This window comes from Puntigrus tetrazona, chromosome 15 (assembly GCF_018831695.1).
Source record: "Puntigrus tetrazona isolate hp1 chromosome 15, ASM1883169v1, whole genome shotgun sequence".
Taxonomy (NCBI): Eukaryota; Metazoa; Chordata; class Actinopteri; order Cypriniformes; family Cyprinidae; genus Puntigrus; species Puntigrus tetrazona.
Window position 1 is genome coordinate 18,095,523 of NC_056713.1, and position 24,409 is coordinate 18,119,931.

Below are 24,409 nucleotides of genomic sequence, written 5' to 3' on the forward strand. Positions count from 1 at the left end.
TGTTTAATTTATTTTATTATTTTATTTTTGATTTGTATTTGTTTTTTTAATGCCCAATGTTTGGCTCCCAAATATATACATACTATTTAGAATATAATAAAAATACGTGTTTGGGAGGAGTTTTAAATGTGTAACATATATTTTTTAAAAAGCATACGCACATGTTCCAAATCCTTGCTGTTTGGTATTAGTCCGCCTAGAAGTGAGATTTCACCATGACCATGCTAACGGTGTATTCTTTTCTCTTTTTCTATGCTGTGTGAAAAAAACAGTGGAAATTAAAAAGCTGATTTTGAGAGCTGCTATTCTGCTGAATATTTTATAACACACTAATAAAGGCTCGCTCACCTCACACACTGTGTATAAGTGACTGAACCCTCTCTTTCTTTTGCTCCTCTGAGATTTGTCTTTTCTACGAAAAGCAGCTGATGAAGATCAAAACCGTATTCATGCTGCTCATGGGCTCATCTTTTTATCTCTCACTGCCATAATTGTATTAGTCTCAAATGTTTTCTTCTTTTATTGCATATAGCTATAGAAGAGAATACTGATTTTAGTTTGATTATATCTGAGGTAAAGATATTATTACATAGCGTTTTAACATTTGCAGGTCATCTAGAAGCAAATATAAGAAAGCTCTATTGACTTTTAACCTTCAATATCCTGGTCACAATATATGCTTTCATACAACATTCACATATCATTGCACTGATTTATCTGTATTTAATTTATAGACACGCTTTATATTAGGTGTCTTAACTATTATGTACCCTTAAAAATAAGTACTGTATTGTGTTTATATTGAAGCTGCAAAAACACTCTGTTGCTTTTTGGTTTGGATATGGGTAGTTAGGGACAGGTTTGGTGGTATGGGTAGGTTAAAGGTACGCCAGCAAAAGTGTGTAAGAGATGGATCAATAGTGCACTCCAAATGTAAAATGAGCAGATGTAATTGCTACATGGTAGTTTTAAAAATATAAGTATGGTGTAAATGCATGTATGCAATTATTCATTTAAATGTAAGAAGACTTCAATTTTTGTTTAGAGGACCCTCTTCCATGATATTTTTACTTACTGTATTCCAGCTCTCTCTTTCTCTACTGTAGCCACTAAGGTGAAACAGATCATGGCAGTGCGACATTCATCCTTCTTCATAGTTCTGCACGCCTGCACAACCTGTGATGAGAAAAATTGCATCTAAGAATACAACCAAAAGATCATATATCACAACAGTGAATGAAACTAGAAAAAAATGTCTCACTGCTAATGTTCCACATTCCCTGCTCCCTGAACATTTATGGAAACTTTTACTTAGCATTTCTCTGACCTGTGAGAATAAGTACATGCATATATATATATATATATATATATATATATGTAGATATATATATATATATATATATATATATATATATACATATACATATATACATTATATATATATATATATATATATATATATACACAAATACATATAACGTTTCTCTTAATTTTTCTTTTAAACTTTCTAGTAACTAGAAGGTCTGGCAAGTACTGTTTCCAGATTGTATACTGTATGCAGGTTTGTCAACCCTTAGAACTCAAAAAACCGTTTGTAAACAATGTGTCTTACCCAACAGCCGCTGCAGTATGAGTGCATTATATTTTGGTCAGGTAAATCTTAAGTTTCTGTATTGCCATTTCAAAGGCAATAACTCCACCTCAGATTTAAGCCCTACATTCATTGTTCCGTATGCTGTATTTCTTTGTTAGAGCCTGGATGGGCTACAGTTACTGTGTCCTCTATAATTAAATAAAATGTATTAATTAAAGACAATGTAAGCTGAAAAACTAACCAAAATAAAAGATAGAAACATGGGGCAAGTTTTAAAATGCTCAATTGTCAAAAGGGCCTGGCCTTCAAGCTATTATTTTACTACTGTAACATGTCCGTGTATATGTCTGCACAAATGCCTTATATACGACTCCATCAAAGCATGTACTACAAACTGCTTTGTTTTGTACTATTTTAATTTTTGTGTTTGTGTAGCCTGGTAGCAACATCGCTGCTACCCGACGCAGTTCAAGACGCTCTTTTTTATAGAGTTTTATGTAGTACAGGTTGTGAAATCAGCTTCAATGGATAAATAGAAAAATAAAGCCATGAAACAACTATGACCACTCTAAAAACAAACACACTTTCACATTTAAATGTTGTATTGACCTTTTGCGAAACGCAGGCCAAATTTTCAAAATCTAATTATAGAGATAAAAAGCAACATTTGATTTAAACTATTAAATCTTGGCATGATTTCAATTCTGACGTGGCCATCAATATTATAAAGAATCTCTTTATATTTTCTTACAGGATGTTCTTTACCTTATTACATGAAGTATGGATTTTATGAAGAAAAACACTGACTTTAGGCTGGAATTTCTCAAGCAGTCTGGGTCATATTTATATATTCCCATTTATAAGTATGAACATATTTATTTTAAATGTCCATAGAATACAATACATATAACTGTGTGTAGGACTCCGGTCATTTACCAGATAAGTGACTTAATTTATTTCATATTTGTAAACTCCTAATATCTGAAGTAGTAATATTACACTACTGTTTAGTAAGCTCTGTAAAAAGTTTGTAAAACTAATAAATAAAAACTCCTACAGAGGCTGCATTTATTTATAAATAAAAATACAGCATAAATACAATATTGTCTAATCTTACTATGATATTTTAAAAATGTAATTTAAATTCAGCGATGCAAAGTTAAATTTGTTAATTTGTGCTGCTTCAATATTTTTGTATTGTATTTTATTTTTCCATTCAAAAGAATATTTATTTGGCATGTAATATTTATAAATGTCTTACGAATTTAATCAATGTCTAAATAAAAGCAATAATTAAAAGATAAAAATACTCGACCCCTAAACTTTAATATTGACTAACTTGACAAACGTAGCTTCACAGGAGTCTGATTGACAGGCTTATATCTGATTCAATCATAACGCAGAATCCACATCTACCACACAGAGAGAGTAGTTTGAACACTGGTGGAGCGTGAATTTCAGTATTGTATGTACTGAGGTCTAGCTGCGCTGACATGAGATACACCCTTCATGTTATAACAAGCAAAGCTGAGATATTTCGTTTTACATTTAAGGTTTAAACTGAGGAGCTTGCTATGGATCTGTCACAACACAATATAAATATAGCTTTTAATTGCTTTAAAAATAGTTTTTTCATTATACCTAACGTGAATATGCTCTGTCTTGTCTGTTGATGCATGGCAGTTTGCTCTTTTGTTCTGTAAACGTATTGTTCGCTGTATGAAATTGTGAGGAGGGCCGTATCTTTGGTAAAGGTCAATTAAAAAATACCTGCGGAATCGCTTAATGGCTGGAAATAATTACAACCTACCTGTGTGGACACTGGAATCCACTCACCACATTTACGCTGGCTCTATCAGCCAGTTCGGTAGCCTGTTTAGTATGCTCTGTCCCGCAAGGATAAAAGTGCTTGAGCAGAGTTGGGATATGCATAGTCTCCACAGATGCAGCAAGTAGCTTTTATCTGCCTTACTTCTGTCACTCCTTGGCATTCCAGAAACACTTTCTGCATAGAAAGAAGACAAAAACTATATGATGCTGAACATTCAATTTATCTTTGCATATATTAAGTAGTTTATATGAATAGAAAGAATTTGAGATGTGAAATGGTGTACTATGTTATTGACCTTTTCACAATTATTAGCTATGTTTTTTAACTTTCGTATGTTTGTTGGGCTCCTGCACTTCAGCTGGATTGCAGTGACAAGGCATAAGCTGTGACTGTGGAAGAGTAGGGACTTTTCAAAGCATTCAGCTGTCCTCTGCTGGTAGCCTCTGTTTTATCCAGCTGCTACTCTCTGAAATAAAACAGAGGTTTGGTAAGCAGGTTTGCTTATTCAGTAGTCTAGAGAACATAGTATTTGCAACTAGGGTAAATACATTACTGTGTCTTGTCGCCTGAAGTTCGTACACTTTTAAAGCACGGGTTCATTGCAAATAAGGATGAAGGCAGTTAGGGAACATCATCTTTTGCTCTGTCCAACTCTCCTCCCTGAGTGAGAAATATCATTTTGCTGACCATGATCGTTGATACACTACTCACTGGCAATAATGCTATGGCTATACCTTTCATTCCTCTGTCATACAGTTGATTAGGATCGGCCCCATGTACCACATCTCTCTGTTTGGAAATGATATGGAGACATGGACTTCCGAATATAAGCACCTTCCACACTGATAATAAACCCGTAGACTTCTGTCAGCCTCTTGGCAATAAATGCTGTGTGTTTCCATGGAAAGATTAAGGCAAGTTGAAAAAAACAAAAAAATACTTGTATTTGTATAAATGCAGTGTTTATGACAAACAAATAACAACAAAAAGTCTTCAATTCATGTGTGGATTTCTTATAGTTATTAAAATAATTTATTTCAATATATTTTAATCAAAGCTGAAATAGACATCGCTTTTTCTAATGACATTGCAAGCAAAATTATAGTCTAAAATATACCAAAGACACTGCTGTGAGTCTTTAGAATGCTCCGTGGTTAGTCCATCGCGCTTTCTCTGCATGTGAGGACTCAGTTACAACCTGTTACATGAGAAGATGAAATAATGTATGGTGAGATTTTCAAGATGTTATCATTAGTTGTGCATATTTAGCACCCAATAAACAATACTTATATTTATAAGCTAACTTACATGATGCATGCAATACTTGCTAAAACATCAATATGAGTAATAAATTTATTATTGTATTCCGTGCAAAGATGCACATCAGATCAAAGAAGTTACAGCAAAAGATTTGTAAAGTATCCTCCATACAAAAGCATGTGCATCTGTGGGTTTTAGAGTTCTGCTGAGCAACTGAACAAGACTGCTTTTTTCTCTGCTGGATGCAATATCCAAGCCATTATTACAATTTCTCTGCCAAAATAATAATTAATTAAACAAAACTTCCAAGAAAGTCTTAATAATCTTCAAACTTTTAAATAGATTTATTTTTAAAAGGTGTTTGTGAAGTTTAATCCACTGTTATAAGGTCTCTGAGTTCAACTTAATTTTTCACTTTTTCATGAGAGAATTCTCCACTGCCTTGCAACTTTTAGCATTTACTTAAAGCACACGTGACCTGTTGGATCATTGATTAGGCCTCATCCTCATGCTCAGCTTTCAGTGATAACCATTGCTCAGGCATCCAGTGTACTCCTGGCATGCAGTACAGGATGGTATATATCTTCCTACTATAGTTTATTCCAGACAGCTAGTAAGCAGCTGAATGAGTTTGGATGACATCTTCCAGGTTTTAGATAGTTCTACGTACTCGCTAATCACCCCCGGTCAAACAATAGGGTCATTATCTCTCGAAAACTCTTATGAAAGAGCAAGGAGATTTAAACTAAATAATTCTATCTACCTATCTATCTATCTCACCTACTTTTAAAACTCAGTGAGATTTCTGGAGTCCATCCTTATCAGACTTAATTGTGTGAGCAGGGTCTGGAAGAGAGCAACTGAATTTCAACTGTGCATACGAGAAGACAGTAATTTACATGGATGGCAAAGTCATGACATATGAAGACAAACATAATCCTGCTGCATCTGCTACGATTCGACTAATGCTATCGTCTGTCAATAGTGGCAAATTTCTCTCAAAAAAAGGGATTCAAGAGTCATTGAGTGCTATACTTGAATTAATTACAGCAAATGTAGACTTTTGACCAAGCAAACTAGTCTTTAGTCACTGTACTAAGCAAAAATATACTGTATAGGTCAAATGATTCATTTTTCAAGTACATAAAGAGTAGCATAGGATATTAAGCAAACACTGCGTTCCTAGCCAGATGATTCTGAGATTTCCAAATGTAAAATATATGAAAACTTTTATCACTATGTTTTGTTGCTAAGAACTTACTTATGGACAACTAAGCCAATTTTCCAATATTTATGTTTTTTAGTATTGTCCATTTTACAATAACCTAAAAATTATAATCGCATAGACTGACTACATTTTTTGTGGTCCAGGGTCACAAATAAGAACACTCTTATTCTACAACTAGTGGGTATGCTTAACATCTCTGATACACCACTTCTACAATGATATTTTTCAATTCACCATTAGTACTACATTTGGAGGCTTCAGCCAGGAATTTTTATTGTATATTTCATATGATAATATAAAACACCATGGTGAAATACACAGCTACTGGCTGAGTTCCTATGTCCATGACTTCCTCCTTCACTTCACCCTGCCAGCAGTGCACAAACCTCTGCATGATTCCACATCTCTCACTTTACCCTACAGAGTCAAATGATATAGTACTTCCAAACCTTCATCACTTTGATAGACTGATATTTTTCATAATGCCACCTGTGAGTTCAGTAATCACTGTATATATTACCTAGCACCTAAATGAGCTGGGATGACATAATAAATGTGAATGTAAATAAAGCCATTAAATTCTCTATTCCTGAATCCTCTTCCAGTAATTAAATAAACTGCTTTGACTTGAAGCTGTTTCATTTCTCACGGATTGAGGAAGCATGATAGACAAAAGAAATCCTGAAGACCTTCTTTAGTTTGCTCTGTAAATGCAGAACTCCTGAGAAAAATAAAACTATCATCTAAGATTCTAGACATTCAAAAGAATAAAAAGAGTTATCAACCTTTTGTGAGAGAAATGCCCACAGCCTGGATTTACAAAGTGGTATGGAATCAGGATAAATTTACATCATGTCTAAAAGTCGGCAAAAAGACAAATACATTTTCACGACATTATTGTTGATCTGTTCCGCTCATTATCAGAAAAATAATGAAGCCAGGGTGACCTTGATACAATGCCACTGCTACCGTTTGAAAATAACTGTCCACATCCATGGACTGTGGGAATATTTACGGATGTGTAGATCGCATCTGGCAGAATCATCATAATTTCTTGGCCCAGTTTGCTGTCAGTGATCTTGAGAGAAATAAAGAGAGGAAATGAAGAGTTCTAGCTTTGCAAGTAGCAACTTGGACAATTACTCCTTGCACTTTTAAAACTATATTTTATTATTTGAATAACATGGAATAATAAAATGATTATTATGAAGACAAAAATGATAAATTGTATGGACGTTGAAATATTTTATAAATGAGTGCAAAATGACGTAATGGCTCAGCCACATTTTTTTAGTAATGAAATTGACCCATGGTATGAGTAGAAAGGTGAGGCCACCTTAGCATTAACATAGGCAAATCGTATTGTTTTATTATTACATAAAACATATCAAACTGGCTTTAGCTTACCTTCTCACATTTATCTATCTGCCTTGATTTAGCTTGGCACCGCTGCACAATTGTGCAACAATGTGCTTTGATCCAGAACCCTTTCTCTGATAGTTATGCAAGATGAATGTTACCTCCCTTCTTCCAAGGCTGGTTTTTCTTATTTGTAACTTCTCCTCTTCCTCCTTCTCATTTGCAGCTTCTGTATAATTGCTTAAAAGCATTACGGCAGCTATCCGATTCTTTACCTTTGAGACGCCTCACAGATGTGCATTTTATTAGGGCTTTATACCATCAAATGAAATATTTACGTCATGGTTCTTTTGAATCTTAAGCTGATCGTGTAAAAGATATTTGGCTATTCTGAGTTGTGCGTGTTAAAAAAAGAAAATTATGTATGAACGAGAGTTTCAAATCTAGTTTTGATCTTGACTGACTTGCATTGGTATTTTTTACATAGTCTGCTGCTCTTCTTGATTTAGGTGTCAGTTTCAAGCTGCAGCACTTATGCTCTGAATGAATACAAAACACACGCTAGTGCTCTGGTAATGGCTCTCTGAATACTTATTTATATATGTATGTTACTCTCTGGTAAAGTGGGGTTTGTGTATCAAGTAGTTATACATGAACGTTAGGCCCAGCTTCTGCAGAATAGCACTGGAATCCTCCTCCGGGACTGAGTGAGTAACAGGCCATATGAATTTATGGTATGATTCAAACACCTGTGGGTAAAAATAAAATGATCTCCATCATACAAAAAATACATGTTACTTTTTAGAAGTATAATTGCAGCATAGTAGTAAAATGATTTTATGGGTTCAACAGCAGTGCATAATCAGAAATCGTGTTACCTTTTAAAGCCTTTTAGCTTGAAGTTTTTGTTCAGAAGAGTATAAACTCGCAGAGTCTACTGCTGCAAGAGCCACCTTACCCCTGGATCTGTTCTGACTTTCACTACAAAACTTGCTGGCGGTTTCACCCGTGTAGGATCAATTTCTACCTACAGCAGCAAAATGGTATATGAGGAAAACACATCCTAAACTCAATCAAATGATAAAAGCAGCACTTTATCGTATTTGGATTTCTAGCATTATACTCCTACCACAGCAGATATCTTTCACATCGTACTCCACATAGAGTCTGTCACTTTATCTTTTCTTCTTGGCAAGAGCCTAAAATATTGTATGCATTTTGAAGGAAAGAAGGGCAACCCATCTTCACATTGATAATAATGCTAATAGTTTGGATTCTTAGTTCTAGACACCTTTTTCCATCTGGTACACTCTGTCCTTGCTCCAAAGCTGTTGGGAACATAATTATTTTAAAGACATTAGAGTGAACAGTGTTGCTCTCTGTAAATCTCTACAAAAAATAGAAGAACAAAGATGATCAAGCCTTACTATATAGTAAATAAAAGTGTGGCTTTTGCTGCACCCTGGAGGTGTAATGTCCCTTAATGTGACTCTTCAAGGCCCTCCAGGCTGTAGAATGGATACATGCCTACTCTCTAAAACTAAGATAGCTGTTTCCCTCAGGTTTTGCTGCAGTGGCTGCCATCTTTTTATCGCTTACGAATGACCTCCTGGTCACTTCCCTCTGCAAATACCTCAAAAAGTAATAGTTATTGAATTACATAATAGCTTTAGTCCTGGAAACTGATCACTAATATCAAAGCACAAGAATACAAGAAATTCTGATATTGTTGTTGATAGCCGATATCAAAATAATGCAATTGTATGCAATTTGTGAGAAAATGTTAGCTAAATGTAATTTTAGAATTTGACCTAGAATAGTATTAACGTTTATAACAAAAAGATTTCTCAAATGAATAAGCCAAATCTTAACAAGTATAGCCAAATCCTTTAGCTCAGCCAAGATTCTGAAAGACATGGCACATCTCCACTTCCATTTCCCCAGCCTCATTTTTTCAGAACCTGTTCTGGCAGATCCGCTCATTGCAAATAATGGCTGTAAATTCCCAAGTTTGGGACTCTGCTATCTGGGATGCTGCAAGTGGCCTGCAAAAAGAAAAAAATTTTAAAGAAAATTATAAGCTTCTTCATTTGTAAAGATGATGCCAAAGTTATTATATTTTAATTCCAGTCCTAGACTTTTAGAAGTATGAAAAAGAACACATTTAAGTTTGAAATGCTTTAGGTCACATAACAAAGAAACGAGAGAACATGCCACCTGGGGTGAAAATGCCTTGGTTTTTGACAGATCAATAACATACGGGATGTCACAATCTTCACAGAAGAACTTTCAGCTTCCTCCAGATTGCTACCTGCATAAAAATAAGGATGAATATTCATTGTGATATCCATTTTCTAGTCATTAAACATATTTTCATGTCAATCTGCAGATGAAAAGTAACTTTATTTGAATACTAATTTAATAACTGAATAAACATTATTTCAGCACTATAATTTTTGCACTTGTAACTAGACTTTTTTTATTGCATGCATCTCCTAATTCAATCATTAGACTGCTTTTCGTTATATGACTCTCATTTTTTTTCCAAAACTGAGACGGCGATATAAAGACAATATCCTCTATATGGCCATGAGTATGTTATTTCTGATGCTGTTTTTAAGTTCTCAGTGAGTACCTCGTGGTTGCTCACAGTACCATCTCTACCTATGTAACAGCAGAATACAGCTATCAAATAGATCAAATTACACATATAAATATCAGAGAGCTTATGTATTTTGTAAAAAATTTCGATGATTTACTTACTGCCTATTTGTTTTTCAGTGCCTGGAAGATATATCTTATTACCCTTTTCATCATCAATCCAAATCGAATATCATGCTACAATGCCGCTTGACCCCTTTCCTATAAGTATACCTGAGAACACCAAAGCTGATGAATAGCATGACATAAATCTCAAGTCAACGCCAAACCAAAATCAACATGTGACAGTGCATACCGAGCGAGAGATGTTGAATGGGAAGGACTCTGCCAAAACATGGTAAGGCTGCAAGTTTCTCAATGGTAACCTCAAAGGTAGGCAAAACTATAAGGAATGAAATGGCATTTCTATGTGGGTTAAAGTAATAAGTGAAAATAAAAATTAGAATAGTTTCATAACACCTACCATATTCCCTTTGACGTCAAACTCCAATGATGTGGATAGATTCAGGGTACTTATTATATGACGCTAAGATTTTCCATTTACCTGCCCCTAAGGATAAACACAATTACACAGATTAATGACAACATGCCGTCTCCATATTGTAATCTTGTCATTGTATAATACATGATATGTATGTATTATATATGTAAATAACCAAAAGCTTTAATCAATCATAGGCACATACACACTTTTATTTAGTGTGTGCTTAGTGTTTAGTTGTTTAGCATGCTATGTATTGTTCATGCCATTAACTTACTGCTCTACTTCTGGTATTGGCGATAGTTTTTTCCAAATTTGGTCAGAAATCAAAACATGATTGTAAATAATAAAGCCTTTGCAGTTCTGCAAAAGAAAAAGTAAAAAAAGCTTGCTCATTCCAGGTAACTCTGTGAGTTTAGAATTTTGAATTTCTCATTGACAGAAACAGCTTACAATTATTTGAACATGGATTTCATCCTTTAAGGGCATCATGTAGTTGTCTAGGATGAAGATTCTCTATTTGACTATCACAAAACAGAGAATACAATTTTAATGTTAAACTATAAATATAGCAAGATTTAGTAAAAGAAAACATTAACAATAAATACAAAAGTGATTATCATAATGGTTCTCCTCGATTATAAATAGGCTTGTCTGTTTGCGGATGAAAATGTACTCTCTTTCTTCCTTTCTTTTGTTGACAAAAATGCTTGGCTTTTTTACATCGCTTTGGCCTGAAGACGCCACTGCTTTTGGCAGCAAGTTGAACATACTTGCATCTTCGTACTTCCATGCAAGCTACGCATCAACGCATGTGTGCATGAGTTAGAAAAGACGTTGGAAGTTCAGAAACACACTTTTTTTTTAAATATGAGAGTATTACAGACATACCTTAAGTTTCACTAAAGCCTGGTATGCATTGCCATCATTGAGGGTTATAGATTTCTTTTCAGACACAATTATTTGAGAGATCTGGTCTTGAAAGTACAGCTGCATACTAGATTGCAGCGCATAGTTGCTCCATGAAGCTGCACGCCACAGTCTCTTCTACCCCGCATGAATTATATTTGGTGCAACAATTAGGCATCTACACGTGAGATAACAGCATACGCAGTGAGAGAACAAGAAACATTTGTAAAATGTAATTCTAAAAAGTAATTCTAGTACTTCACGTGGGTCTCTACATCTGTTGAAAGAAAAACAAAAACGCAAAAAACAAAGGGCAGATCATCTCGCTGTGGTACTTGTTCATATATATGTTATTCCATTAGGACAGCTTACTAACATCAACTCCAGCTTCACTAACTCATGATACGAGGGCTATTTTCCACCTTCACAGTGAATTGGGCATTGAACTGAGTAAGAAAAAGAGAGAAGAGCATAGAGAAAAGGAAATCTTGGCAAAAACAGCATGATCATGTGATTTACAAGAATCCTGTTCATAACTAAACACATCAGGAAGTGCAGCTGTCTGAAGCAAAGGCAATGAGAAACTAAACTAATTGTTAATAAGGCACATTTATGTAGGCTATTATTTTATGCCCTTTGTCTGTATGTATTTTTAGTAATGCCATTAATAAAATGCTTGTTTCTTAGATATTCGTGATTTGAATTCTCCTCACCAAATTTTGCTATGCTGGTTGAAAATATCCTCACATCCTTGATAGCAACAATCTTTTAATTAATCTAAATGTATCTATATTTATATCCTCCGTGAAAAGACGTATGGACCATAAAATGTTTGTCCACTCCAGGACGCTTGTAGACCACCCAGCTCCGATAAAGAATTCAGTTTAAGAATTAAACAAATCAGCTGAAGACTTTTTTCCCCACGGAAACTCTGAGAACATAGCTTAGTTAAAACATTTCATGTGCATTTGGGAAAAATGTTTCGCTGACAATGAATTTACTTTTAAAATGTGAGGCAAGTGCAACTCTGGTGTCCCAATTATTTGCACAGTGGTGTAGATTTAAAAAAAAAAAAGCCACACAAACAAAAAGCACTTATTTTTCTGAGAAACTATAGTGACCTCTCCTGGTTGGATATCATATTAACATCAAACTGAAAGCAAATGTTTTAAAATTGATCATCCAAGAATGTTATACACCCATATTTACATAAGGCCAGAGGCACATTTCTTTTCGGGTGTCCAATGCCTGATTATGGATACGATATTCACTGCAAAAAGACAACTAGGATTGGAACCTGGAATGTTTGAATACTGGACCAAAGCGCCGACAAAATGCTCAGAGAGAATTGAATCGGTACATGGGAAGTGATCAGAGCTGAGCAAAAATATGCTGTACTCTACTCTTATGGACACGTCTGGGGCTCTTCGCCCATTTGCCTGAGAGAATCGGTTTCCATACAGTTGTAAAGGAAAAGGGAATTGAACTCTAATGGCAGACTACGCTAAAGAGCTTGATTGCAGGCGATCTGACCAATCAGAATGTGAATATTGCAGTAGGCTACTGCTGTCCGCCATCTTGTCCTACATTATTCTGTTGAAAAAGGCCCGTTGATCAAAATCTTTTATTGCAAAAAGACTGTCACTGCGACAGTCCAAAGTGTAGTAAAATACTGTTTTTGTAGGCTATATAAAAGAATTAGTTCACCACATCCTCTTTTACCTCTGATTCAAGAATATTTATCTCCATTTCATTTCCTTTTAATACAAATTAGTGAAATAATCAAAAATTAAAAAAATAAAATAAATAAAAGTGTTGGGTAGGGTTAGGGTAGTTATTGTCCCAATAAGGGTGTCAACCATGGCATCTATTTAACTCATTTTTAATTAATATGAACATTTACACTCAAGTTGTATTGTTTTATAATGTACTTCGATACTGAAGTGCAGATAATTGCCACTTGCAATAAGTAGTATAGCAGAAAATGCTACGTTTTATCTCACTTTGTGTGCTCATTTCATTTTCTTATAATACAAATGTGTACACTCATGGATGAATGTATGACAGTAGAAAGAGCTCCTTAAGAGCTTTCATTTAATTCAACATGCGCTTCTTGCTACTGAAAATGGTGGGACAGCTAAAAAAAAAAAGAGTTAACAGGAAAAAGGGGAAGGCGTGCTCAGAGAGAGAGAGAGAATAAATACAGAAACAAAGCTGATAAAAACAGATGTACGGAGACATGCTGCTACATATAAAAAGCTAAAAGTGGACATGCCCCAACACTGTAAGTTATTTCAGAATACTTTTGCATTTAATTTGCTTGCTAAATGCTGTAAGGCACAATATAACCAACTTAGACTATATAAAAATGAAGTTTATTTAGCCAGCATTATATATCACTAATTAAATAAATAAAATAAAATGTCATTTTATGTAGGGTACTCTTGGGGGCCTAAGCAGCCCTTAGTTCACTCATGGGTATCAGTAAAAAAATCACTCAATAAATGCATTAAATTTGAAAGCCATATTACTACAAAATAAACATTAAAGTCCCCATGAAATCAAAATTGAATATATTTATTTTCTTAGCTTACTATTTCCATGTATGAACAATTCATTTGTGCAAAAAAATCCAGAAAGAACTTGGTTTGCTTTTTCTAATCTTGAATCCAAACCAGAAAATGCTCATATCCTCTGAAACAATCATTCTCTGATGACATCCGTTGCATGGTCTTTTTATTACTTTTGCACGGTGGTTGAAGTTGTTTCTACATAGAAACCCATGTTAATCCATGAAAAGTTTTAATTCAGTCTAACTAATGTAAGTCTAAATATTTACAGAGGGTTAAGCTGTGATGATGTCGGCTGCCACAGTAACGTTAATAATTGAAGAATTCCTTTAACTAAGTTAAGGACTGTTTGCACACCAGAAAACCTGTCATGTTAAATACTTCAAATGTTAGTATAAATGTTAATATAAGAGTTAAATGTGATAAAAACCAATCAGCTTCATCATCTGCCAAAATAAAGCAATAGTTGGTCAAGCTGCTGCGGGGGATTAATGCAGAAAATTCAAGCAGCCAATCAGAATTTAGCAGCTTAGTCTCTGATTGGCTGGTTTTAATGGCATGTTGAACAAAGACGCACTTTTTCTACACATAATGAAGACAGAATTGTGACAGATCTCTATTTCTACTGAACCATGAATGTCTTTTCACTAACTCAGCTGCGCCTCTTTTCATGGGTCTGGTATATGAATAGACAGCTGTACCAGTTTCTGGCTGACAGGTGGGACTGTTGTCAATGACAAGATTCAAGACACTTCCTTACATATGATTTAAAACAGCCCAATCAATATAATCTCGCTAATAGATAAATAAAAGATTTACCATCAATAGTGTATATTCTTGTAATGATTTTACTGGTAAATCTGCAGTAGATGCTTTAAAACACAGTTTTTAGCTTTAAATTTTATTTTTTTTTTTACTTACAGAAACCAAAAAACTCCTCTCAATAAAATGATTAGTTATTTATACATTAGAAGAGCTGACGCTTCATTTAAAAGGTTGTACTGTTAGCCATTACTTCAGTTGCTTGAATTAGCAGTACATACCGAGGAAGAAAAACCACAAAGACTTAAATAGCTTCTAACTAACTCTTACACGAGTGTCATAGCAAACAAAAATAACTTTGTGTGCTCATTTCATTTCTCTTATGATACAAATGCGTATGACTGTAGACTATTTTTGACGGTAGAAAGAGCGCCTTCAGAGCTTTCATGTCAAGTCACGCCCTTCCTGTTCTGAAAATGACTGGGACAGCTAAAAAAAAAAAAAAAAAAAGTTAACGGAAAAAAGGAGGAAGGAGTGTCAGAGAGAGAGAGAATAAAATAGACAGAAACAAAGCTGATAAAACAGATGTACGGAGACATGCTGCTACATATACAAAAAGCTAAAAATGGATTTAATTATATGTTTTAATAAACATGCCCCAACACAGTAAGTTATTTCAGAATACTTTATTGCATGTAATTTGCTTGCTAAACACTGTAAGGCACAATATAACCTGCTTAGGCTATATAAAAATGAAGTTTATTTAGCTGCATAACATTTGATGCATCATCAGTCAACATCCTATAACAGAAAACTTTTAGTTTGTTCCTTCAGTTGTTAGAGGCTTACTATAATCTGGAAGCAAACTTTTACACAATATGATTTAATATCCTCCTCATTAATATAAAAGTGCCATTATTGTAAAATACTAATTTATGGTTGTCTCACTTTGACCCTAATATAGCAGACAATTACTGAATAAAAAGTCAAATGACAAACCAGCCTTTTTCCTCTGTTAAGTAGGTGATAATACAAAATAATACTGAACACAGAATTGCAGTTGAATTCTCACTATATTATAACAGGATAAAAGCAAATAACACTCATAGTATAAAAATAAATAATACTCATAGTATAAAAATAAATAAATAGTAACTTCATCTGATACCAAAGGTTTACTGACTGAAATCATGTAAACCCTAATATATTTTAACATTTAACATCCGTGAAATAATCTTGTAAATAGTTTGTATAAATGCTTAGTCTTTGTTTTAATTGCTTTTATAGTCCATAGAGAAAGATCCTGTTTATGAAACTTTTTTTCTGGGCTCTGTCTACTGGTGTGTTTTCTGGTGAGTTCTTTAAAAGATCTTTTTATGGCTGCTATTAGTTTTCTAAATCAAATTTACTTACATTTTGGTCCCACGATTATGCATTTTTCCAGCGCACACATCATGAGGCCAAATTATTATTTCTTTTGTCTGAGACAAAATTCTAGGTTCCTGTTTATGCTCAAAGTGACTTATTACCAGCCCTCTCTCATAGTTCCCATATTAAGCGGGGGCTTGATAAATGAGCAGGGGCAGTAGCTGAGGGGCTCTGTGGGGCCCCAGTGCAAGTTGCTTCTGTGGGGACCTGCTTGTACAAATAGTACATAAGTGCAATTATAAACAGAAAAATAGACACAAATTAAACAATGATTTAAGCTTTTCAAGTTTAGGTAATAGAATAATCATATGTAAAATAGCATTGCATAATTTTCACTTTATAAACGAAACGGACTCATTCTTGATGAATCTACAACAGGAATTCAGCCAAGAGCAGCGACCAACATTAAGAACGCCAACAGCAGCTAGTACATGAGGGTGCAACCACTTAATGCATGCTAAGTATCCCCAAATTAGTTGACTTTGCTAGAAATTTGCTGAAACCTGCTGCATTAAACAAGATTAGATTTACACTGGCTAAAACTAAACAGGTTAAGCTGTATAAACCAAATGTTAGTGGGTGCAGTAGAGAAACCAGGTTCGCATTAGTAGTCTTTACTAAAAATCATTAGTTCATATTACTTTTTTGTAGGTACATTTTATTTAAAAAAATTATTACATTAATTTGCAGGTATTGACACATTTTATATTTACATAAAGCCTTATAATTAAGAAATTGTACTAGTTAATTTAAGAAATAATAATAGCATTTCAATGTTTTTATTGCTCATAAAAACAGGTAACACGATGTTGTTTGTTAACACCTGTGCAAATGGCTTACAGTAACAGGAACACATAGTATTCAACAATATGCCATATCCTTCTGAATGACTAGACTGGATAAGCATTAAAACTCGAGTTTTAATGCCAAGTCTCTAAAGCTTAAGGATGACCACTTTGAATTTTAAACACAAAACACTGTTAAACTTTACATCACTTACTGCAATGATACAGGACATTTTGAACAAGATAATCTCTTCAGAGATTAATTGTGCAACTCAAGAACAATACAAGAACAACGGCCATTCCTGTCAAGATTAAATTGCAAGCTGCTTTTTTTTTTTATGCTTGTAACTTGGGCTTTAAGTCAAGTGTGTCCGAACGTGAAAGTACTTGTTGGATGAATTGGAATGTGTTCTTCATCGATTTGGGATAGTTGAGATGCAGTGCATATGTAAGTCCAAAAGAATACACATTGCTTTTGACAAGTCTTTAATGCTTTCATCAACTTCTCCCTCAATGACAATCTTGAATGAGGCTGGACTGAGATGCAGAGAAGATGGAGTCACAGCACCTTCATGCTCAGCCAAGGAGTGATTGTTTTTTTATAATACAGGGTGTACAATGGACTAACCTTGGATTGTTTTTTTAAAGCTGTGTCAACAGCTGTCCGAACATTCCTCTCTTAGATCGAAGATCTCAATTGCTGATGAAGACTGTGTTGATCAATGCTTTCATAGAATTCATGCTTGATATTCTTTCCTACAATCCTGTTAAACTCCATGAACACCTGCAAAATAAGAGTACAGAATAGAGAGCATTACATTTGCACACCTCGTATGCCGATCCAAGATGGTAGATAAAATAATGAAATCCTAACAATTGTTATTCATACAAAATCCATAAAAATAGGTGTCTTGTTAATTTGCAGTTATATGGACCAAAAATTGTGTTAATCTGAAGAAAGTCATCAGGATGAGACTGTAAATGACACTGAATCAGCCAATAACAGAAACCTTGAATGAGTTATAAGCCCTCTTGAACACACCCCGATCCTCCTCCAAAGGGGAAGGCCAGCGCTCTCCACCATCTGACTCTATGGCAGGCTCTGCAACAACAATCACTGCAAATAATTTACTGCAACATCACTGCAACACCCCGACTGTCTGAGCTTTGACCTGTTAATAGCCATGTTATATTTTAAACTGTTCTTCCGACCACTGCAGCTACTGGTTGAGCCTTTCTCTTGAGGACAAGGATGCTTGTTTATCAGTGCTGCTGCAGCTTTTCAAACTGAGCATTGTTTGGATATGCTGTGAAGCAATACTCTCTCCCAATATCTCAAGGACCTCGTTTTTAAGATCTTTTGTTACTATAAGGAGGTTCCATCCCTAAGATACAGATTTGCTTGTCTGAGTCTATACCCGACATCAAAAGAGAAATTTGGGACTTCAAATTGCTCTGGCCATGTGTTCATCGCTCCTGAGACGATTGTGAAAGGATTCCTGGTATCTGCTGTACTGTGGCTGTCATCTAAGCTTTCTGGGCAGATGCTAAAACAGGAACCAGCTCAATTACAGAGATGACTTGGATTGTTGCTTTTTCAGGAAGCCAGCTGATCTCTGCTTCAAAGCCCTCCCATCACTCTTCAAAACGTAAAATACAGAGTGATGTCTACTTAACAGATCAGTGCAGGCAATTAGTCGTCTGAATAGTGCAAACAACTACTAATTTTTAGCAGTGACAACTAAAACAAAACAAAATAAAGAATAAGTAATGACTGCTTAAAACCTTAGTTTAGACAAAATCGAGTTAAGATGTTGGTGTACTGAAAAGCAGCCAAATAAACCAGCAGACAATGCATTTACAGAACATAAATATTATTCAAAATTGTAATTTTGTTACACAGATTTATGTTTTTGTGCTAAATATTAAACAGCAGAGAGCATCTGCAAAACAACGTATATCGATCTATTTCTAGCTAGAAACAGATTGATGCACGATGACATTATTATAATGGAATATAATAGCAAACAAAAGTTAGGCTGAGGTAAATATTGTTAAGTTGTTATCAGTTTATGAAAACAGAAGCTTATTTTTATTACAGAATTATAGACCCAGTTACTAGAAAGTTACTTTTAAGTAAAATGATACATTATTTTAAAATGTCCATTTGCTGATGTTTGATGTTCTTCGCTAAAACAAAGTAGTATACCCTAAGTAGGTTGTGCTAATTAACTGTGCTCTGATCTGATCAGGTACGTTTCCCCAACAGCAACTATGGGCGCAAGTTCCGTCGCTACCAATAGAGTTCAATAGAAATAACAAGATTGATCATAGTTAGCTAACGATGGTTTTAAGAAACGCACCCTGGCTGACACAAACCCCATGTCTAATTTATCCCTCCTCCACCCCAAAACATGGTGAATTTAACCCTTTAATATGTATGTACAATTTTTTTAATATTTGTATAATTACCATTGCCCATAGGTATTATATATTACAAATTAAATAAATGAAATAAAACAAAATGTCACTTTATGTAGGCCACTCTTGAGGGCTTCTAAGGAGCCGCTTAGTTCGCTCATGGGTATCAGTAAAAAAAAATCACTCAATGAACGCATTTAAGTCACACATGTGGACTCCTTTTGTTGTCCTGTCTGTCAGCCTGTAACTGTAGTGTTTATTTCGTTCCTAGAAGATTAAAATTAAGTTTATTTTTCTCGTTGAGTGCTCTCTCTCATGAAACCACACTCGTGACAGCATTAAATTTGAGAGTCATATTACTACAAAATAAACATTAAAGTCCCCATGAAATCAAAATTGAATATATTTATTTTCTTAGCTAGCTATTTTCGTGGAAACAATTCATTTGTGCAAATCCAGAAAAAACTTTGTTTGCTTGTCTTATAATACAAATGGATGAATGTATGACAGTACTTTTGATGATAGAAGAGTGCTCCTTAAGAGCTTTCATGTCGTCAAATTCTGTGCCTTCTTGCTTCTCACACCTCGATATACCCTGGAGAATGGTGCTAAAAAAGACAGGAAATAATAAAAAAAGGGGAAGAGTGTCAGAGAGAATAAATACACAGAAACAAAGCTGATAACAACAGATGTCAATGAAGACTCCACGTACTGCTCCACATACAAAAAGCAAAAAATGGACTCTAACAATTACATGTTTTATTAATTTACAAAAGTTATTTCAGAATACTTTTGCATTAATTTGCTTGCTAAATGCAGTAAGGCACAATATAACCAACTTAGACTATATAAAAATGAAGTATATTTAGCGCATTATATATCACTAATTAAATAAAATAAAATGTCATTTTATGTAGGGTACTCTTAAAGGGCCTCTAAGCAGCCGCTTAGTTCACTCATGGGTATCAGTGAAAAATCACTCAATAAATGCATTAATTTGACAGCCATATTAATACAAAATAAACATTAAAGTCCCCATGAAATCAAAATTGAATATATTTATTTTCTTAGCTTACTATTTCCGTGGTGAACAATTCATTTGTGCAAAAAAAATCCAGAAAGAACTTGGTTTGCTTTTGTAATCTTTAATTACAGGAAAATGTAATTAGAAAATGCTCATATCCTCTGAGACATCCGTTTGCAGGTTTGGGCATAAACTAACATAAGTTCTTTCCAAATGAAACACCTACTTTACTACATCCAATCAATTCAAAGTAGAACAAAATTCCTCATTCAATATTCTGTTTCTCACTGAAATATGTCACATTCACTGAAACAAAATGCCAACATGCCCTAAATTTGATCTAGAATGAAATGATGACTGGATGTTTAGTAACAGTAAAATGAGTAAAATTAAATCAAATATGCTGACTATTGTGTATTCGTAGGCTATATGTTTTTATATGGGAAATGAAAGAAAGAAACGCCCTTCACCCAGATTTCTGTCTCAGCACAGTGCAGAAGGCCACAAATCTTCAAACTCAGGTTCTCTTACAAGTTTCTGTAACTAATAGGTCTCAGTCTCAGTCACTAATAAACTCTTTTTACTCTGAATTAGGAATAGGTTTAAATGGGTTACAACAGGCTGTTTACTGGGCAGAGCCTGACAGACCAATCACAGATGTGTCCATGAGTACTAGTCCAGCTCACACCACATTCATCATAGAGAACCTGAAAGAGAGCTACCAAATTGGTGAGGAGCTTATTGTTACAGTGCAAGCAAAGGACTTTGGTAATAAATCTAAGAGTTATGGAGGTGACTTTTTTCAAGCCAAGCTGTTCTCGTCTGATCAAAAGGTCAGTGATTGTGATACACAATATTTTAATAGAAATACTAACCTGTTGTACATCAACATATGTACCTGGGTCAGAGAGAAAAAGTCTCTCACTGTTTTTCTGTTACAGGCCAGTGTTTTTGGGGAGGTGGTGGATCTACTCAACGGTTCCTACTCTGTTCGTTTTCTCCTGCCGTGGGTCGGTGAGGCTCAGGTAGCTGTGCGTCTAATTCACTCCAGTGAAGCTGTGCAGGTCCTAAAGCGTCACAGAGATACTGACTCTGACAGAGTGTACTTTAATGGATATTATGAGGACCAGGACCAGATAAGTCCAGGTTGAGTGAAATGGTGAACTGTAATGTGAAGTGGGACAAGAATGGACTGGAAAGCATGGGAACCAAAGACTGTTGCTGTGAATACAAATCGATCCTCGCACCGGAGAAACATGGCGCTGCCAGAGACCCAAATCTCTGCCATGTAGTGCCCTTGTGTACCACTCCATGGGCGGTTATAGAAACCGCCTGACTAATCAAGAGAAGATGCTAATGTGAGAATAAAGGATTCTTGATTACTTTACTTATTTTATTTGTTCATTTATTTAATGCATTGATGGAAGGGAATATGACAGACAAACATGTTCTCTTTGGCAGGACACAAACTAACAAAAGTGTCAATGGAGATAACAGCATCATCACAATTCATGGAAATGAAACTATTGGTATGTTGCACAATAGTTTAAGCCAGATAAATAGTACAATACAGACATTCTGGGAAAATATGCTGCCAAAAATAATAATTTGTTTCCAATAACTATAGTTTAGGCAAATATTGGCAAACTCATAGATTTTTTACATTACAGACGTTACAGGCTTTATTTATTTAACTTCCAGATGTAACAGAAAAATGTCATCCTGGTATACACACTCCAGTTCCAGCCGGATTTTACCTGAATGATGTGTGGACGTCTTTTGTCTGTAGCACTCAACATTTTACACCTCAGACGACAACAGAGTGCCTGAAAAACAAACACATCTACATGATGGGAGACTCCACTATGAGACAGTGGTTTGAGTTCCTTGTGAAAACAGTACCAAGTGAGATTAATTTTATATTATATATCCAATGCAATTTTGGGATCATGTTTGTTGCGGTCACTCAGTTTTTGTTTTTTAGCCCTGAAGCAGATGAACCTGCATGTCCAGTATAAGTCAGGGCCGCTTTAGCAGTGGATGTGGAGAACAACATTGACCTACACTGGAGGGCTCACGGTGTTCCCTCTCGTACTCTAAAAACAGCACTTGCTGATCTGCACTATATCAGTAATGAGATCGATGATCTGGCTGGAGACCCCACACTGTCATTATGTTCAATCTGGGGCCCCATTTCACCACTTACCCTCTGGATTTCTTTTAGGCATAGAGTGTTGAGGATCCGTGAAGCTGTTCTAGCGTTGTTACAGCGGTCTCCTGACACTACCGTCATAATCAAGACTGTCAACACTGGCTATAAGGTAAGCATATACAATATCATGTGTTCACATACAAGAAGGTTTAGGTTGATGTTGGCTTTCTCTGTGTTTAATATTAGGATATTTTTGGCAGTGACTGGTATTCTCTACAGTTGGACAGAATTCTGCGATGGGCTTTTCAGGACGTTGGGGTTTATATTCTGGATGTGTGGCAAATGACGGCGTGTCACTACAGCAATGAAAACATCCATCCAGGCCCTGTCATCATCAAAAATGAGATTGACATTTTACTCTCGTTTATCTGTCCTTAAATGCCTCATATGATGCTATTTTTGTAAAGATCACTCCTCGCAACATATGATTACTTTAATGAATTAAAATGATTCATTTTTACTAAAAGTGAAAATCGGGTAATGTGTTTAAAACTACTCTACTTTTCCCATATGATAGTGTTTAAAAGTAATGTTTTAAAATTGGGGGATAAAGTCTTGACTGTCATGCGAATAAAGCTGACCATTTTGTCCTCCTGTAATATCACACTGTAATATCAACAGTGCATTTCCTTAGGCAGCCCACCTAGAGAAACACTTATTTTAAAGTTAAATGAAATATTCTGCTGGTTAATTTGGAAATTTTGCCTCCATAACACAGCTAGTATAAAGAACAATAGTAACAATTCCAGTACATTTCTATAAAGGCAGTTTCTAATTATTTGTATTTTTCATGCACTGAGCCAAACATACTCTATTCAGTAGCACTGGGGGCAGCTTTTCACATCACTTTTAGACATGCACGCCCCTAACTGTTTCCTCTCTCTGGGAAGCAAAACAATGGAGGATCAAGAAAACAATGAAACAGTCCAAAATGTTTTGACACAGATAAATTAGAAAATAAAGGAACTAGTTACAAGGAAATGGATATACAATCATCAGCCTCAAGGAGGATGTGGAGCGTCCTTACGCTAGACACAGAAACACCCTGTCTAGCATGTCTAGCGCATAAGATGCCCATGCCCACTCCTTAAGGCTTATTTATTATTATTATTATTATTATTATTCTATTCAGCTTAGTCTTTTCATCCTATACCATCAATGATTCACACCCCAGCTCAGAAGGTGGCCTCAATGCACCTTTTTTTGATTCTGCTCAGTGTCAAGTCTTAACTGCTTCAAACAAAGATCAATTAAAGTGGCAATATTTGAGGGCTCAAAAAGACCTTTTGATTAATTTAGCCCTATCCCCAAGTTATCCGATTACTTGAATTAGTAATTAGCAAATGTACTGAATTACATATTTTCATATTTCTGTAAAGTTGGTGTGCCTGAAGTTTATTCCTTAAATGCAAATAATTTTGATATTTGTTTTGGTTTAACTTTGAAAAGGTACAGGTGATCTATCATTATGTATTATTGTCTTTACTATTTGACTATGAAAATTTTATCTTTCTAAAAAAATGCTTTTTCCTGGCTTAATAAATTTACTTGTTTAAGAAAATAGCAATGGATGGGACATGGGACATGGCTCCTATTTAAGAGGATTAAGGCTGCTGATTTGATTTGACTGTTGCTATGACATCAAGACGTTCCTGGATCATGCCACATTCGGCCCCAGTTAAATACTAAATTCACAAGGCAAGAAGTACTTGCTTCTGGTTTATAGTTATCACTTAAAAGATCTCACCTAAAAAAGCCCTAAAAACATCTTACATACTAACAAATTACAATCATACATTAAATCTTTTTAACAAAATCACCCCGATAATTATTATTATTATTATAGTTATTATTTACCCAAATAAAGTTATTCAAGTCATCTTG

At 34.9% G+C, this 24,409-nt stretch overlaps 1 pseudogene; it reads left to right on the forward strand.

Moving 5' to 3' along the window:
* The first annotated feature begins 15,307 nt into the window (after nucleotides 1–15,307).
* Nucleotides 15,308–22,998, forward strand: LOC122358479 (annotated as a pseudogene).
* The last annotated feature ends 1,411 nt before the right edge of the window (nucleotides 22,999–24,409 follow it).